We start from the raw sequence: 19957 nt of genomic DNA on the forward strand, positions 1-19957 counted from the left end.
AATGAGGCATAATGTTGTAACACTAATAATATTCTGTGTAGAGACAAAGTTGAAAAATCATACCAACTATTATGCTTGGAGCTTTCAAAATCTTGGATAATTATGACATCTTATAAGGGAATTTAAGATATATACGGTATTTCAGTTGGTCCAAAGTTTATTGCAGAGTGTACACCTCAGTCTTTGTTTCTACATAAAAGAAAAAGATGTGCCCGAGAGTCTTGATGACTGCGTTCCCAGTTTTCTTGGCAGGGGTTTGCAATTACTTTAAAATTTCTCAGTCCAGCCAACAGCCTTAGAATTTCCAGGTAATTCTTCTATCCAAATATTAATCAGAGTAAAACCTGCTCAGCTTCTCAGTTTAGCCAGGGTCAGCAAGGTGTTGTCATCTTCTAAGGTGCATATTAACTATTAATGAAAGTTGACTTGTGTCTGTGCTCCAAGCAAGTATTGGATCAAATGTAATTCTACGATTTCTGAAAGTTTCTTAAGAGTTGCAATAGCACTGCAACTTTGGATTGCCTAAAGCTTTATAATGGGTTGCACACTGCCAGTTCATTCAAAATGATACATCTATGGATACTTTAAAAAGTCTTCATGATCATGTCTTTAAATAGGGAACTCCAGGGTGAATTTATATATGCTTATTCTGCAGTTCAGACCACTGAATTCAATACTTGTAGTTACTTTGGCTCTTTTGCCATCTACCAAAATACATCCTCGAGTGATCTATAAATGTATATCAAAGCAAGCTCTCTGTATGGCTAGGTTGACACAATGTATTAAGCCACATTTTGCTTTTAACCTTTTTAAAGTTAGGCCTAGTCACCCTGTTTACACAATGTTAATCTTTACAAAGCAATTTACAAATCCCAGCAATTGGTTTTACACATTGTGCTAAGCTAAAACCACACTAAATACATTAGAGGTTAGTATGCAATACAAAAACCTCTACAAGGCGAGATTATGAGAACACTTAGTGAAGATAGTTTGTTTGGAGATGTAGGATTTCCAAGCCTACTTACCAGCTACATTTGTAATTGTTTTCAGTGGGCCAAATAAAAGAAAGAGTAAGGTTATTTTCTACATGAGTGTTATTCTTTTTGATAACTTTGGATGGTGAGAAGCCAAAATATTGTAAAAAAACCAACTACCTACAGTATCTTTTTAGCCTTATAAAATTGCTGGTTGTCCTCTGAAAAGTAGCCTGACCAACCTTTGACCGACAGCAGCCAACCAAGCCATGGAATTCAAGAGATTCAATCTATTTACTTTACCCCAAACTTTGCATCTCCTTACATTGGAGGCACTCAGTTTAATTTGGTGCTCCCCTTCAGGTTAGAAAAGTTAACAATCTTTGGCTGTGCACCCTTAAAAATAAGGACCACCAAAGCGAGAATTATGCTATTATTGATTCTCCTCACCTCTTCTCCAGCTCACTAGAGAGCCTATATTAAACAAACATCAAGCCACTTCCTCAGCTTGGTACCTCTTCAGCTTCAGTAGCTGGGTGAATTCCCAAGGCTCACTTCACCCTTTCTGAAACCAGCCAGTGGACCAACAGGTGTAGCTTACCTTATGTATGTCATCCTGGGAAACAGGTTTAAGTTATTATTCTGAACAAGGGATCTCTAGTGGGAACAGGTCGAAATCAATTTTGCCAGATAACTCTGATCTTTCCAGGGCACTGCGAGGCGACCGCTCAGTTTAAGGTAAATTCAGAAGAAACGGGCTAAAGCTGTGGGGTTTTTTTCCCCCCCTAAAGCGGGTAATAAAATTATAAAATAGCAACGGCATTGCATCTTTTACTTTTTTTTTTTTATTTCGGCTCTCCTTTCAGTCACTACCGCTGACTGAACGCTTGTGTTGCGCGACAGAAGGCGGCTACTAACATAATGGCTTCAGCGTACATTCACGAAGGATACAGTTACATAAACAAATAGGCGGATCAAACCACCTATTTGTTTTCCAAATGGTTCGGGGCGGCTGCTACACGTTTCGCCTCGAAGTGTTACCGAAACGAATGCCCTGCGCCTTTCTCGCATTCTCAGCCTTGGGATTTTTGCTTCGCTTTTTTCCCCTGTGTAAAAGCGGCCGGGAACGACCAGCGGTTCTCACTCCCCCTCTATGGAGATTTAGCTAACACACAAGATGGACGGAGCAGGTAAAGCCATTCGGGGCGGGCGCTCACCGCCCAGCCAGGGAAAAGGCCTCGGCACCCGCTCTCACGCGACTAGACAAGGCTGAGAGAAAGGCGGGGCCCGCTAACCGTTCCCGTCGCCCCATTGGCTCGCCTTTTGTATCATCTTTGCATGTCTCGGAGCCTTCTTTTATGCGTTCGGCTTTGGCACGTGATCGGAGAGGTGGTCGGGACTTCCTGTTTGAGGTCAGGGAAGGGAGGGGGAGGGATTCTCGCCTCTCGCTCGCTCTCCCTCTCTCTCGCTCGCTCGCTCTCTCCTTCGCTCCTTGCTCCCTCCCCCTCGCCCCGTTGTGGTCTCGCGCTGGCTGCCTGGCGGGGCTCTTGTCAGTTAGTAACAAAATGGCTGCGGTGGCAGCAGCTCTGCTCCTGAAGCGGAGGGCACAGGCGGCGGAGGCGACGGCGGCTGCTGCTGCTGCTGCTGCTACTACTGCAAGGAGGAGTGGAGGGCCGGTTCGGCTGCATCACTGAACCCAGCGGCGTTGCTTGTCCTGCCAGCGGCCCAACCCCCTTCCCTTACAAGCGAAAGCTCGGTCCGAGGAGACGTCCCTGCGGCTGCTGCCTCCATAAATCCCCCTGGTTCCCCCAGAGAATCTCTCGTCAATCGCTGGGGAGGGACAGGAGAGCGGCGAGCGGCGGCTGCTGTGGATTCTGCTCTTAACTGGGTGGATCCCGCGGGGAGAGGAAACGACTGACGGACCTCCTTGTGAGAAACTCAGCTGCGGGATCGCCCCGGGTTTTGCGGATCCTGTCTTTGTGAGAAAGAGACTGGATTTTGCCTTCTTCTCTGGATCCACCTATGTTTGGTTTGTCTGGGTGGATCCGTATGAAAGAGAGTGGTGGGCTCCTTCCTCACCACGAAGCCTATTTTCTGGATCCTTTTTAGGATCCCGGTACATGAGAGAGACTGCTGGAGCTCCCTTCCTTGGATCCACGTATGAAAAGCACTGCTGGTGGATTTCCCTGGCATTTGTGGATCCTTGCCTGGATTCTTCTCCCCCTTGGATCTTCCTGAAAGAAACTGTTAGATCTTTTTTTTTTCTGCTTGTGTTCTACGTCTCGCTTTCCTTTAAAAAAAAAAGACTTTACTGGGTACTTGGATCTCTGTCTCAGAGTCTTCTGGCTCTTTTTTGTTTTTCTGAGCTAATCTCCTTTAAACTTTTGAATGGGTTTGCTATTATCCATTTTAATTTGCACTTTTGAAAACAAAATATTCAGATGCTCCTCCATGTAAACTGAGAATCTACCAACACCTTTTTAAAAGCCGTACCCTGAACAACTACAAAGCATACAGATTTCACGCTCATCCTGACAGTATATTTTTGCTGCAACCATCTATGTTTAATTTTAAAAACAAAATTCTCTGCGCAGAATTTAGCTGAGAACTCATAATTGTGAGTTTTGCTTCACTGAAGAAAAATAATATTCTTGTTTTGGAATTGGACCTGCCTCTGCTGCACTTATCTTCTGGGCTGGAAATAAAACTGGAGCATACAGCTCTTCTACTGTTGGTTTCTTGTCTGATTTTCCCAACCCCTTCCTACTCTTTTGTGGCAGAATATTTTTGGTGGTTTTTGTTTTTTGTTTTAATTTGGAACGAGCATAGATATTAAAAAAAAAACTGACTTTATTGGCCGTGAGAGATTTTTTTCATATTCAACGTGAAAAATACGGGTATTTTTTGTAAGAAAAAGCATTAAAAGAAAGGAGCACGGTAGTGAAACTCCCAGGCGCCAGACAAAATATTCATTTGTTCTTTTTCAAGGAGACCGAGTCGAAAGCTGCCAAAGAGCCCCAGAAGGAAACGAAGCAAGGTAAGAGAAGGACCATTCACATTCTTAATGTGGAGGCAGAAAAGTTACAATGGAAAAAGACCTCTTATGAAGTTCAGTGCCTGCAGTTCCTTATGAAGTAGCTCTTGATCCAGGACTATGTAACTAATCTGTTTTTTAATCATATAATTATTAAAATGAAAAATTAACAAATCTCCCTCTCAAGCTAATGTATTCACAAGCTAAAAATATCCCCAATTGACAGCTTCAGATACTTTAAAAACTTCAATGTTTCTCAAATTCCTTGCTACTACTGAAAACTCCAAATGCGTCATTTATGAAAAAAATATGGAAGAAAATGAGAAATGATTGCTTTTGAATTATTAAAATTTGCATGGTGTTGTTACTATCTTACTCTTACTATCATGTGGTGTGCTGTTTGGAAAATAGTGATAATTAATCTTGGCAATTTCAGTGTAAGTATCGCTAGAATAGAGAAGCTGATTGAATGTAACCAAGTGGTCAAAACTTGAACTTCATCTATGATTAGTTACTGTTGGGCATTTAAATAATGAGCGGTGCAATTCTGTATAGACTTATTTGAATTAAATTCCATTGTGTTTAGTAGGACTTATCAATTGGTATGTGTAAAGGACTGCAGCCTTCCCCCCCTCCATCCCGAAATAGTTTTTCTGATGTCTCTATTTTTTTGCTGGAGTATTCTTAATAAGGCTAGATTTTTTTCCCTTTTCATAGTATTATTTTTGATTAAATGGAACAAACAATTAAAAATAAACACAAAGATAGAATGACAATTTGCGTGTAATTTTACTATGGAACTTCGCTGAAAGTATATCCAAAATCCTTGGATTATTTAAATCAAAAGCTAGGCTCTTTAGAAACATAGCTCATGCATAGAAGAGTATTGTAATACTTTTAATATTACAAAGGTGACTAAGGCTGATTTAAAATTTCTTAATGTTTTTGTCATTTTATAAACAGAATGCTAAAGGATGGTTTGATTACTTAAAAGTCTGCATGTGGAACAGCAAACAAAATAACATCTTTGTATTACTCTAGACAAATGTTTTTATATCAGTAGATTCATAACATAGAAACCTAGATTGTGAGAAATACCTACATATGAAATCATTTATAATTATTGAAATGTTTTTAAAAGCCGATAATGTGTTTCATTATTTCTGCATATTTGAATTTTTGCTGTTAGTTTTGTCCATACTGTATAATTATTTCTTTCAGAATTTAGAAAAATGAACAGTTTTACACAACAAAAACTCAAGACTTAATATAACTTGTTACAGGAATTTCTGATTATCATCAGAGTTGAGAGTCTCTAGGTTCTGTTTCAACTATATATTCTCAACTTTGATCTAAAATGCCTCAGAAATATTTAAATTTCATTCATATATACAAACATGTTTTATTACTATTTTTATTTTTAAAATTTTAGATTTAAATTTTCTACACAAGTATATTAATAATCTTTCAATTAACAAAACATTTTATCATAGGTAACTTTGGAAAAAAGGCTATTGCCTTTTTAAAATTCATTAAAGTATTTTTTTTCTTTCCAATGTAATTATAGTTATTGATACGTTTTGCTTAACTTTTTAGCATATTTGTAACATAACATGCTTTCCATTTTTAATTACTATGTTAAGTAGACTGTGAACAAAATACAAGATTCTAGTTTTGCAATAATTTTGTTGCATTCTTAATTTTAATGCAAATATGTTTTCACTGATCAAGAATTAAATGGACTTAATGATAGGGTTAGTGCAATATAGAAGACAGAAATGCATTCTGCTTTTCCTTATTGATTTTTCATATTTCCTGAAAAAGAATAGTCAAGCTGAGAGCGACTGACCAGCGCAAAGGAATAGTGGGCTTATAATAGATATAACTCAATGAACATGTCAATGCAGTAGTGCGCAGCAGCTATGAAAAAAAAATGAATTCCATGCTGGAGATCATTACAAAGGAGCCACAAATAATACTATTCTGTAGTGTTCTGATGCAAATATATAATGTGACTATATTTGAAATGCTATATATGCAGACAACAACTGTGTACTTAAAAGTATATTATCAAGCTGAAAGTGCAGAAAATGGTAACTGTAATTATTAGACAATTCCATCATTTTCATATGTAAATGATCATTTAGTGCTTTTTAATGGAGAAAACAGTGCAAAGTAACTGGGCAAAACAGCGGTATATAAAGTTTACATGGCATACAAAGAAATTGATGAAGTTTTTCATTTTCAAAATAAAAAAGAATCAAAGGTTGCCAAATGATGCTGAGTGTTGAAAATGCTTCTTGACACATCATATAGATTCTAAAATGTGGTATCACAACATAAAGCTATAGCCAGCAACTTTGATAATTGTAAAAGGGATTATATATATTCATGCAGAAGAAAATTGCTAGTAAAAATGCTACCTTCAGGATCAGAGAGAGCATGCTTAGACATACTGAGAAACAGCAGCAGAGGAAGCTGTTATTCCTTTCTTTTGGGATTTCCATGGGCATTTAGTTGGCCATTATAGAAATAAATATTGGAGTAGGCCAATGGTTTGATTCACTTAGGTTCTGGTGTCAACAAGCAGTCTGCAAAACACTTTAAAATAATTTGTTCTTCCTCACAATATGAATTTTGGAGGTCCGATATTGATAAAAAATACTATGTCAATGCTAGTCTCTCTATCAGCTAAGCAGGCATAGTCAATCTCATGAAGGGTGTTTGTACTCTTAAATCATAAGCTCTAAAGTGGTATATACTATCTCTCTTGTGATTCAGTAGTCATGCCTTTGTGGAATTCATCACAGTTCTTGAATAGATAAACTGATAAAAGAAAAGTGAATCATGCACTTACCTTTTGGTGAGAAATTTTGCTTTGAACCTCACACTTTTTAAAATGTGTACTAATAAGATAAATATTCTATATTTTGAAATTCTGTCCTTGTAACAGATTTTTTATTGGATGAAAGAGATCCTTTCACATAATAATTACTATTTTCCCCATTGAAAGCAGTAACTTTTAATCTTTAATCTACCATTGTAGCTAATTTTGCAACAGTGATTAACATTGCTGGGCAGACAAATATTAAGGTATTAATTAAACTTTTCAGCTATTTTTGTTGATTTAAATCTTAAATTATAATACATCAGTATTATAAATGTGTATCATAAATTGAAGGATCACATGGTAAGCATTGGAGTATCATATGTCTAACAGCAGGTTTTTTGGGTGTGGTGTCTTTGGATGTGTTTCAGAGATTCAATGTTTTAGCCAGGTGTGAAAAAAGGGCAAAAAGGAATACTCACTGTAGCAAAGTTTATATAAATATTTTTCCTTGCCTTAGTTAAAGATGCAAACAAATTTCCATCAATGGACGGTTCACTTTTATTTACAAGGATGATTGTTTCCTTAATGATAGTAAGTTGTAGGAATACAGTTACTAAAGCATCAACGTAGATATAATTTGGAACTCAGCATCTTAATGGAATAAAAAAACAAGGCCATTGAGAAGGAAGAATGAATAATACCTAAATTTACATTTAGTTGTTCTCTGCAGCTGGTCTTGTTGAGATAAATATGCACTTTTCCCAATACTGTCATCTGGCTCCTTTCCAAAACAAGCTGGAGGAGCAGGAGGTCAGGGGTGGGGCAGCCTTTTCCTTCAGCAAAGGCGGATTTCAGATGGAAAGAATTGCTAAGAAAATCTCTGTGAGAACACTTACAGACTTAATGCTTAGCTTCTACTCATTTCAATTCATCCAAAGAATAAATGCTAATTTTTTATCTTTCAAATCTGTCACTATCCTAGGTAATACCGTTACTTCATATAAAGCAATTTTAAATATTAAATTTAATACGTTTTGGTGAAGCAATATGAACTATATAAAATTATTGTTTTGGCTGTTCGTTAGGATTTGCATTCCTTGCTTTGCAGGATGTTAGCTTGTGATGCACCATCAAGTTGTTAAAAACTAAAATCCATATTACAAGATAATGTCATACTTGAAACCTTTTCCCCCCTGGTGTTGAAGCTGTAGAAAAGAACTGATCATTCTATTTTAGTACTATAGATGAATGATAAGAAACCTCTTAAGTGCCTGATGATGATGCAGTCTAGCCAATTTAGTATCAACTGATGCCTTTTGGTGATAATGTCTTGAGCTTTGAAGTAACTTTATAAAGGTATTTAGCTGGGTCAGAACTGAAAGACTCAAGTATTTTGTTGAATTGTAATATGCTCTGGATGTAACAAACTTATTTACCAAATTAGTTTTCTATGATGCGTGACTTTTGCATCTATGCATAAATATAGCAAGTTGCAGAGAAAGATGAATTACCATTTAAAAACATTCTAAATTGGACTGTTCATTGATTTCAGTGGAACTTGCTTTAAACTGTGTACTAAGAGCTGGGATTTAGAGAGCCACAAAATACTATTGCTGACATACAGAGAGATAGTAGATTTTTATATTTCTTCATTCCTCTAGTTGTGTCTATTTGAAGGAGTGCTTGAATTTTGTTTGTGTCATGGGATTGGATGACAGTGAGAAACTAAATAAAACCCCACACTCTTGGGCATTTGGCATGTTGTGCAGTTCTTTGAACTTTGGTCAACGTTTTGAATTAAAGCAATATTTTCAACTGTGAATTTCCAAATACAAAGGTATTTAAGTAAGTTTCTGTTCTGTAGTCATACTGTAATCAGTATTATTTGCATGAGTGTTACCTATTTTCATCTTCTCAATGAAAGCTATTGGGAAAGTCATCAGATGTTACTATGTAACAAGTCTTTTTTTTTTTTTTAATTTTCTCTGCAATCTAGGTTAACCTTGAATACCCAGTTGGGTGTGGCTTTGTATCTAAAGAAAGGATTCAGAGTGAAGGTAATAAACTTTAGCCTTTGAATCATAAATAGTCTGCGGCATATAGGCCAGTTACCAGATCTTCTCTTGTTATATTTTACAGCTGTGGAGAGCTTAGGAGTGAAAGCAGAATCTGCTATAGAAGTAATGTTTTATGGCTGGCTGCCCAGATTGTCTAGCTTTGTACACAGCTCTGTGGTTTGTCTTTGGAGGGCTAGAAAGGTGAAATGTATTCTTAATAAACAATTTTATCTCTGCAGATTATTTTTCCTTTTGAAAATATTGTTTTGTCATTTAATTTTTAAATAAACTGTGCATAATCATAAAACACAACTAACAAATTCTAGGTCAAGTTTTTTTACATGTCTAGATTACTTCTGCTTATTATTCAAGTTGAAAACTTTGTTCAAGAATGAGGCTAAAAATAATTTTAGCTTTTTTTCAAAATAAATTGATTTCCTTGGAGCAGCCATAAAAATAAAGCTATTGTTAGTACTTGACATAAAAAGATAATTAAACATACTCTACTGTAAAGCCCTTCTCAAATTCTGTCACTGCTGTGGTACATTATAGACAAGAAGAATCATTGACATGCTTTTCTATAACAGCATTGGTAATATTTTGTTACTAAAAGCTTATTAATTCCTTTTTTTGTTTGTTTGACCTTGGTCTTTTATCTTAAGTTAGGGTGTTTTTCTAATTCAGTTTTTATTTTGTTTAATCTTTGAAAGGATCTCCAGGAATTTTTAGTTAAAAAGCCTGTTTGTAATTAGTAGCAAAGATAGATATTTAATCTTTAATCTTTGATTCAATTTCAAAACACTTACGTTTTGAAACTCTAGGCAAAGTAACTAGAGATTTGTTCTATGAATATACTGTATGAGGGATTGTAGGCAAATGAAAGATTCAGCCCAATAGCGGATTTGCTTTACTGCTCCTCGCAGTGTCACCTAGTTGTCAATCATATGGAAATAATATCTACCACCTGTGAGGTTGAAGGAACAAATAGTTTGTTGTTCTACACTTGAGGAAGAGCTGAAAGAACTAATAAGCTTTTTCACCTTGTTAATATCTGCTTACGTTGAAAGTTGTGGATAATATTAACTGCTGTTAGTTGATCTTCAAGAATACAGTTACAGAAGTATAAAAGATATTGTCCATTACTGTATTTTGGCTGTCCCATGTAGTTGACATCTACTATTCTTACCAGTTTCCAGTGTCTAATTATTATTTTTCCCCATACTTTCAAGTCAGTCTTAACTCCTGGTAACTGTTTGTACTAGTACTTGCAGTTTTTCTTGGCAAGATTTCAGAAGTGGTTTTCTAGGACTTCCTTCCTAGGGCTGAGAGGAGGTATGACTGGCCCAAGGTCACCTAGCTGACCTTGTACCTAAGGTGGGACTAGAACTCAGGCTCCCACTGTGTAGCCTTGTGCCTAAACCACCCCACCAAACTGTCTCTCCCATCTGATTTTTAGAGATAGAAAATTAATTTAAAATAACTACTCAAAGCACAGTTTCTCTATTAAATCTATAAGGATAGTATGAAATGTGAAAAACAACTTAATTAACTCAGTTTTATTTCAGTTTAGTTAATCTGTTAATCTGTTTATATTGAATCTTTATTAACTGACTGGTTTGAGCAAAATAAGCAAGAAAGGAATAATAGAGATTTACTTCTCTTGCTGTAAAATATTACTGTAATGGCATTGGTTGAAATATTTTAAATGATAATATTTCATAAAAATTCAGGATTAGTTCATAGCTGTTCAGAAATTGATTTTCAACTGGCAAAATTATTGCTTTCTTTTACTATCTTAAAGGGTTTAGTTTATGCATTGGAAAAAATTATTTATTGATGCACACAAGCATTTCTGTATTCACATTACAGTTTTAAAGGTAGCAGTATTGAATGAAAAATTATATAAAATGTCATTGAGTAATATTTATTCTTATAAGACATGAATATCTATAGTTAGGAGCCATGGTGGCATAGTGGTTATAATGCAGTATTGCTGGCTAACTCTGCCCACAGCCAGCAGTTTGATCCTGATGTGCTCAAATTGACTCATCCTTCCATCCTTCCGAGGTCGGTAAAATGAAGACCCAGATTGTTGGAGGCAATATGCTGACATTTGTAAACCCCTCAGGTAGTGTTATAAAGCACTGTGGTGTGGTATATAAATCTAAGTGTTATTGCTATAGTTGGCATTAATACATTTCCAAAATAGTGCTACTTTGGAATTAAGATTTAAATATAACTAGAAAGTAATGCCTACATATACATTTATGTGTATATAGAATACTTTGAATATTTTTCTTAGGTTTTTTCCTTACAGCTTTTGTAGTTTTTCCATTATTTCTTTTAAAAAGTAAAAAGATTACATTCATTTAATTTTTTATACATTTGTGAAGTATACAGTATTATTTTACTTTTCTTGTACATTTCTTGTACATTTATGAAGTATATTACACACTGTATTAGATTCTCCATTTAATGCCTGCAACTTCCTGCTACATAAATGTCATTGTCCTTTTCCAAATGCATATATGGAGATCATGCTAACTGGAATTAGGCCATGTGAAAGCAATTCCTTACTGTCTCCAAAAGGCACTTGTATTTATCAGAGCTTTTGGGGTTTGATAGGTAGGACTGCTTCATGAAATTGAATATCCTAGTAATTTGAACTGAATATTTTTTCTGAGTCTTTTCAGAGGAAAACAGTGTAATTCACTGAACGTTATCTCACATCAGTCTACCTGAATTTTGCTTGTAACCCTTTCAAACCCGATCCCATCCAGTTATGTGAGGTGAAAATTTCCAGAATTCTCAGCTAGCTCATTAGTACAAGTACACAGAACTTGATAGAGTAATCCACCACACTGATTATATATACTTTATATTGAAATATATTGGTGAGAAACATGCCCCCAAAGGAAATGTTTCCTGATCTTGAAATGATACCCATTTATAAATTGTACCAGTATGTTTTTAAATAATTATTCTTCCAACATACTATTGTAAAAACAGAAAACATATATTTTTAATATACTGCAGATGCAAACAAATATTAAGGAATATGATTTCAGAGCAAGTGCCTCATTATTGTTAATTGTTCCATATTTTTTTTAAAAAATTTTGATGACTCAGATAAAAATGATATATCACTTAAGGGATAGAAAGTGATGGTAACTAATTTGAATAAAGTCATTTATTGAAGAAAAAAATGTTTTTGATTTTTTATTTTATTTTTGGAAGTGGTTTTTGCTTGGTACATTTGCTTTGCACTTATTTGCTACTAATAAAAAAAGAGCATGTTATGGACCAAACATTTAAGAAGCTGGATTAATAGTAGTATTTCTTTGTAATTCAGCTTTTTTACTGAGCTTCCAATAACTGCATGGTTTTTATTTAAACAACAAGCATTTTGCTTTACTATGTCCCTCAAGTGAAGAAAGCATAGAGGATGAACCTGAAGATTGCCTCTCCCTTCTTCTTCTCCTTTTGAGGGGTCCTTGGTGCTATCTGAACTTGGTTGTTTTGTTGCAGACATTTCATCACCCAATATCAATAGTACTTCATAGTGCTTTACAACCTTCTCTAAGCTGTAAAGCTCTCTCTACAGAGTCAGCCATATTGCCCCCAATAATCTGGCTCCTCATTTTACCCATTTTAGAAGGATAGAATGCTGAGTCAACCTTGAGCTGGTGAGACTCAATCTGCTGGCAGTCAGCAGAATTAGCCTGCAATACTGTATTCTAACCACTATGCCACCATGGCTCTTGTTCTGGTTTGTATTGTAATTGTATTGTTATCCTTTCTAAAATAAAATGAATTTCATATTTCTGAGTTCCGTTAATCTATTGGATTGGATTTATACATCACTTTAGCCATGGTTTGGTTAATCATGATTTATTGAATCAGTCACAATTGGTTGGTATCACAAAACATGCTAAGCTATTAATAAAATAATACAGGCTGAAGCATAATTGGCTAAGTTGTGGCTCATGATTTTGGGTGACCTAAGTAAACTGAATAAATATGCTGTGGAGAAATATATTCATGGAGTGCATAAAACACAAATTTAAAGAAGGGCAATCCAAGAAGCAAGTTTTGCAAGTCAAATTATTTTTTCAGGTTACCTCTTTCTGTCCTAAAGAAAATGCACCAAATTTTCTGTACTTTAAAAGTTGTAACAGGAAAATTAAACATTTAGGAAATGCTAAAACCAGCTGACAGACCTTAAAGATAAACGTATTTCCCCTTAAATGATGCTACCAGGCAGGTTTCCATTAACTTTAGGTAGTAAGATAGTTATTGAAAACATTTCTGTTTGTATGCTTCCCTTTCAATATAGTGCTATGATTCCCAAACTGTGCTGCTATGCCCCAGAGCATGCTAGCATACTCACAGGGTGCCACAGGATATTTTACTATTTGATAAATGTCATTGTCTTAACTTTCTCCAGGGCACTATGACACATAGTTTGGGAACTGCTATGCTTGCCATGAAAAAAATTACTTAGTAAGAGTACCAAGAGCACCAAACTTGGAAACTTCTGATAGAATGTGTGGATTGTTTTATTAAGAAAATATTTCGTAAAATGTTGGGATGTATAGTGAGACACTATTCAAATTTGGCTTTCACATATTAAATTTATATTTTATTCTTCCTTGCTTTTGAACATCAAATACCTTATTGCAATGCTGCTTGGATATTCTTTTCATTAGTTTCTCTTCCCCATTCACCTTTCGTTCAAACATAGCAAGCATAACTGAACTATTTTTTGATTTTCAGAAGTTATTCTTCTAGAGTATCACTTAAATTTAAAAGTTTGGTAAATTGATAAAATGTTTTATCTTGGTTTTTACTTAACTGAGTGCAGTATCTTATACACATTTTGTTTAAAATTGTTCAGATATATGAGAATATCACAGAACGGTGATATTCTACATTACACTTTCTACAAGCACAGCTTTCTTTAAGTCAAGAATTTGTTTAGATTATTTCTAATGAATTACATAGAAATGTTTATGTAACTTTCTTGACAGCAATATGGAAATGGCCATTACTTTTTGAGGGGATGTTTTTGAGCTTGCCATCTTAAGCCTACTCTACACTATTTCCTTCTGGTCACCCATCTATATAAGAACTGTATACACCCTACTTAGCTTTTCAAGACAAGTCATGGTTCGATAGCCTGTGCCACATAAATATTGTTCACTTGATTCTTCAGTTTATTGGCACAAAAACTCTATTAGGAAATAAAAACATGGTTGTTTTTAAAGCTGATTTTATTTATATTATCTCAAACTTTAAATCAATTGTGATACGTTTAATACCAGAATTTTAATTTAATATGTATTTAAAATACCCTTAATACTTAATTGACTACTAAAGAGACTTGAAGAAGACTATAAAATAGAAATAATACAAAAAGCAAACTGGTCTACTGATAAGCTGAATATTTTTACACCCATTTTGGCATCTGAAATTCTCAGTTTATATGTGAGTATGTGTGTTAGTCTGGTAAAATCAAGTAAATTTTAAATAATTTAAAATGTAACACATTTATTTTAGAATCGTTAAATATAAAGGTTGGAAAGAATCTTGACAATCTTTTCCAAATCCATTGGCTAATTTAGGCCCCTGACAGAATCTAGAATAGAATTTATTGGCCAAGTGTGATTGGACACACAAGGAATTTGTCTTGGTGTATATGCTCTCAGTGTACATAAAAGAAAAGATACCTTCATCAAGGTACAACATTTACAACATTTACATCTACCATATTTCAAGGTAGCCTTTCCATTTTAAAAAAAATGTACCTAATATCTAATCTACAGGTAGTCCTACATAATGCTTCCTTGTGAACATCTGTTCAGAAATTATTCAGAGTTACAATGGTGCTGAAAAAATGAGATTACAATGTGACTGAAATTATGGCTTTTGTAGCACCCCTGTGGTCACATCAAAATCCAGATGCTTGGCAGCCCACATACACTATGACTGGAAGGATGTTTCAGCTACCCCCCTCTATCTTCTCTCATTTATGTCTCTTTGATCCCCTGCTGCCCTATCTTGCGGGGCAGCAAGTGTAGTTCTGGGGCTGCCTACCACCCTTTGGGAAACTTCAGGTCCCCTCCTAGTCAACACCAATGAACATTCATTTGCCTAGATGCCTTCTCTCCCCTGCTCCATGTGGCAAGTGCCAGCAAGTATTCATTCACTCCCCAACTCACTCCAGCTTGCTAGCTCATTCATTCATCCCTCCTAGTTCTCTGTACCAATCTTTCACTTTTTGCTGTGTCCTTTTCAGACCCAGCTTCTCCAGTGAACATTTCCTACAATATATTTGGCTCCTTAAGTCTTTGTAAAACTGCACTGTTTTCATAAATGGCCGAAGTCACATGTAAAACAATTCTTAATTAACAATTGCAATGGTGATTGCTGGGATTGCTGTCATAGGTCGTGGACACATGTGATGTCTCACTTTACGAATGCCCTGTTTTATGATGGCAATCCTGATCCCAATTGTGGTTGTAAGTCAAAGACTACCTGTAGTGGCAGTTCGTTATAATTTGAATCTATAGCATCTTGTCTTTTCTTTCGGAACAGTTCTGAACAATTCTGTCTTATCCTCTACTACATGATAGGGATTCTGTTAAAAACAGCTTTCATGTTTTCCTCTAGTTTTCTCTTCTAATAGACAAAGCAAACACAATACCTCTAAATAATCTTACCATCTTGGATGTTCCTTTCTGGATACACATCAGTTTATCAATCTCCTTCCTAAAATCTGATGCCCAGAACTCAATGTAATATTCTAGGTGTAGTCTAAATAGTGGAGAATACTAGAGAGAAGAGTATGGAGCCAGTGATTGTTTTTTTTAATGGAACTGTAGCACATTGTTGCTTCTTTCAGGCACACGATCCTCCAAATCACACTGTTCTTTTTCACATGTACTGCTGGTCAGATTTACTTGTAGATATACTTCTGTGCTTAAGATTATAGTTGCACTACATGACCACGACCCCTTTTTCAGCTTTCAATTTCCAAACATTAGGAGTGCTCAAATGTTGTGACATGCCTTGGAGGATTTTAAAGATATTTTGATTACTTTAATATAGTTTAGTTGTGCTTGGTAAATAACTACATAAATATCATAACTTTTTAACATTTTATTTGTTTCATTTCACAGGTTCAGCTGTCTTTCTCTTGTTATTAAACATTATTTTGTCTGAGAGTATTAATACTGCTGGCCTCGTTTCCTATGAGTGTAATAACTGATATGTAGTGGCTTCTAAAAAAAGAACAAGACTGGGAACATTTACTCATATGCACAACCTAATTGGGACTGGCAGAGACTTGTTGCCATCTGAATTACCAACATTGCGAGACGTTCTCAGATATGGCCTACTGTTAAGAAAACAAAGTAGTGATTATGCTAGAAACTACCCAGGAACCAGTCTTACAAGAGATGTATATCCAAAAGTGTTTGAAAAGTGGGAATGAGCAAACAGTTCTTTTGTGACCTCTGTTGTAAATTCAATAGTAACAATCTTGAACAAGATCCAAGAGAGCTGAGATCAAGCCAAAAACGTATCTCTTGGTAGAGGAAAGCTAGATGTCAAGACTTTCACTGTGAAACTTGACAAACTGTTTGACATCCTCAACTGCAAGTGTAAAATTGTTCTGTGTGTCTAATTTGGCTGCCCTGCTGGCTGCAAAAAAGAAGCTCACATTTGCCCTAAGGAGACCAAGATACCAGTGAAGGAACTTGCTTTCATTAAAGGTCAGAGAGACAAGATTGGGTCTTTTGGATCTCATCAGATTGGTTTGCCAGATGTGCCCAAGCAGAAATAAGTAGGCAAAAGGAAAAAGCAGCAAGATGATGAGAGACAAGTCTCACTAAATATAAACAGAGAAGTATTCCAGACATTTCGATACCAACAAATGAAGTAAGTATCTCTTATGATGAAAATGAAGGACATACGACTGATGATGAAGTTGAAGAGGAATGTGATGGAAGTTATGAAGAGAGGCCTTAGACCAAATACAAGTGCCCTCTACTTCAAAAGAAAAGACAGAACACAACAGATTAGAAATAACAAATGTCGCTATGCAGAGCATAAGATGCAGTATTGGTCCATATGCCATGATGCCTGCTTCATAGATGCTTGCTTGATCACTGAAGAAGACAAAAGACTTGTAGTTGACCACAATAAAGTCAAGAAAGCCCAAGAAAAAAAATTATGAAGTCCCTAGATCAAGAATTTGATGAGCTCTGTAAGAAGGGCAATATAGAATGCATCTTCTTCAACGGCTGTATAGATGCAACTAAATTTATGCTGAAAGCAAACAATTCAGACAATTCCCCAGTACCATCAAAGAACATTGTTCTGTGTGCAGTGAGCTGGTGGAAGATATTTTTACCATTTCACTCCAGAGAAAGGCTCAAAAACAGGAAAACCTGCTCCAGTGATTGCAGATAGTCTGGTGTATTTCATGAAGAAGAAAGGTATTGACAAAAGCTTGAAGGCCACTAGTGGAGATTCTACAAGTGTTAACATTGGCTGTGAAGCTGGTGACATACACTGGGTAGAGGTCAAGATTGACTGAAAGTTGATCTGGTTGGTGTATGCACTCCACACAAATGAGTTACCCCTATAACACTTAATGACAAAATTGGATGGAAAGATCTTGTCTAATAACAAATGGGCAGGTAAAATTGGCAATATGCTAGACATTGCAACAGAACTTGACATTGATCCTTCATTTACCAGAGTTTTAACTGGTGAACCTTTCATTTCACTGAGCAACAGTGTTGTAAAGGATCTCTCAACTGATCAAGCACATGGATATAGGATCGCAAAGGCAATAAGGACAGGAGACCCTCTCACAGATTAGCTCTTCTGGAAATTGGCCCTATAAGCCATTCACACTGGTTGACAACTGCAAATAGGCTTTGTCGAATATGGGTTTCAAAGCGTGGCTTTAATGACAAAACTCTCCAAAACTTAAGAATGATAGTGGAATACATTGTTGGTGTGTACTACTCTTGCTGGTTCAACATCAAAGTAAAACATTCCTGGATTGAAGGCCCCTGTCATGTGTTGTTCCAGCTGCACCAAGTCAGACTGCAAAAGATGGCTGCAGTAGATGCTGTTTTGCTAACCATTCAGCTCTCAGCATGGTGCGCTTTCAGTGAAATGATAATCCAGGCAATTTTGTGCTCAGATGACATTCAAGAGAAGAGAGCTGGTGTGCAAAAGATCATTGACTTGAGGGATGCAGACAATGATGCGCTGGGAGATTTTTCTGTACATGCAAGAAAAACGCACTTAATCAGTGCCAGAGCATCCACTCTGCTGGAGCTGATTGACTGGTCTGAAGGTGTATATGAGCCACCTTTGATGTGCAAACTGACTACAGCGGAAATAAAGAAGTTCATTGATGAACCAATGCAACTACCACAGTGGCCCTGTCATGGCCAATCAATAAAGAGGTGTATGAAACAGGTCACAGAGGCAGAAAGCAGAATATATACACATGAGAAACATGAGGATAAGAAGCAAGTTGGCAGCTGATGTCAAAGAATAAATCAAAACAAGACTTGATGAAACTCACTTAAACATTTTTTGTAATTCAGATAATTGCTTTCTGATGTTAGTTTATAATTGCATGGATTATGTTTTGGTGAGCTAGATAAGATTCATGCAGAAAAAACTTTAATTTTTGTAGCACAAGGTGTAATTTTGAGAGGATAAAGTTAACAGTATTTGTGGGCTATATGATCAAATACTAACTAAATGTTGTACAATTGCAAAAATAACAGCAGATTTGAATTCTTGGTGTAAAAACACATATTTTTAGAACCCCCTCACTGAAAAAAATTGCAAAAATTAATTTTCATCCCATTAAATGACACGCCCTAAACCCAGATAGTTCTCCTAAAATTCCTCTGCAGAATTTGGCTCACACTTTCCAAGTCCATTGCTCCTTCAATACACGTGAACTATCCAGGTTATGAAGCTGCCAAGCAGTCCTAAACAGACTCCTCTTGCTTTGCTTTGTAGTTAGGATAAGATAATTATGTTGGAATTATCAATGGGGAAGCCAGATTCACTTAACAGCGGTGTTACTAACTTAACAACTGCAATGATTCGCTTAAAAGTGGCAAGAAAAGTAGTGTTTAATTTTCTCCAAAATTTTCTCATTATTGGCAAAAAGTTTTGTCATTTCATCTGGTCATTGAAAATTGTTCCAGTAGCTTGCTGGATCATCCAGGTGATTTCTGGCAAATCTGAGCAAAGAAGCTATGTGCTTTCTGAAAAGTTATAGGTTTTTAAACATTCTATGCATAACACTCATGTTCATTGTTTCTCTTACGATGGACACATGGATAATGACATCAAATAATGTAAACATGACCTGACTTTACCTTGATTTTTTTTTTGAAATTCCCAGAGTATTATGTACTTTTGTATGGTGGGTTTTTTTTTACAACTTCTAAAGGGAGTAATGTTGATTTTGTATATTCTTTACACTATCTGCTTGATCATGGATTGATGGAGGCCAGCGTATTTGGCAATGGTTTATTGACTTGTGCTTACTCATTATTTTTACTGAATTCTGCATACATCTTCTTGTTTGAAGCATAATGTTCATGATGCACAAAGGAGATTGCAGTGGTAGCATCAATAGTGTATGTGGGTTTTTCCCCCATAGGCAAGAGCCCTGCAAAATACACTTGATAGTCATCTCATTGATTGAAACATCTGCTTCAACCTACCTCTTCAGGGAATTGATTATCCCTATTAGAATAGGTATAACATATGCTTTCTAACAGACAGTGAATATTGGCCCAGTGATGTCATTAAAAATGTGATACAGTATATTGTTTTAATGGTGTTTGTTCAGTCAGTAAGTATTATTATCAATAGTCAAATGCAACACTGAATGTACCATAAATTATAGTACTGCGGGATTGCAGTTGTTTAAAAAGTATTCTTAACTATCATCACTATCTATCTTAACTATCTATCTTAACTATCATCATCATGGCTTTGTGATCCTTTA

The 19957-nt window shown here is 35.9% G+C and overlaps 1 protein-coding gene across 5 annotated transcripts in view; it reads left to right on the plus strand.

Annotated features, from left to right (window-relative positions):
• The first annotated feature begins 2472 nt into the window (after positions 1 to 2472).
• Positions 2473 to 19957, plus strand: part of TNRC6C (trinucleotide repeat containing adaptor 6C) — a 146492-nt gene continuing 129007 nt past the window's right edge. For 3 of the 5 annotated variants that reach the window (XM_058166276.1, XM_058166281.1, XM_058166278.1), the window contains exon 1: positions 2474 to 4011. The gene's annotated coding sequence lies outside the window, so the exon portion shown is untranslated. Of the gene's footprint in view, positions 4012 to 19957 lie in introns of all 5 variants that reach the window. The other 2 variants (XM_058166277.1, XM_058166279.1) reach the window with 2 other exon arrangements.

The sequence above is a fragment of the Ahaetulla prasina genome, chromosome 2, assembly GCF_028640845.1.
Source record: "Ahaetulla prasina isolate Xishuangbanna chromosome 2, ASM2864084v1, whole genome shotgun sequence".
Classification (NCBI taxonomy): domain Eukaryota; kingdom Metazoa; phylum Chordata; class Lepidosauria; order Squamata; family Colubridae; genus Ahaetulla; species Ahaetulla prasina.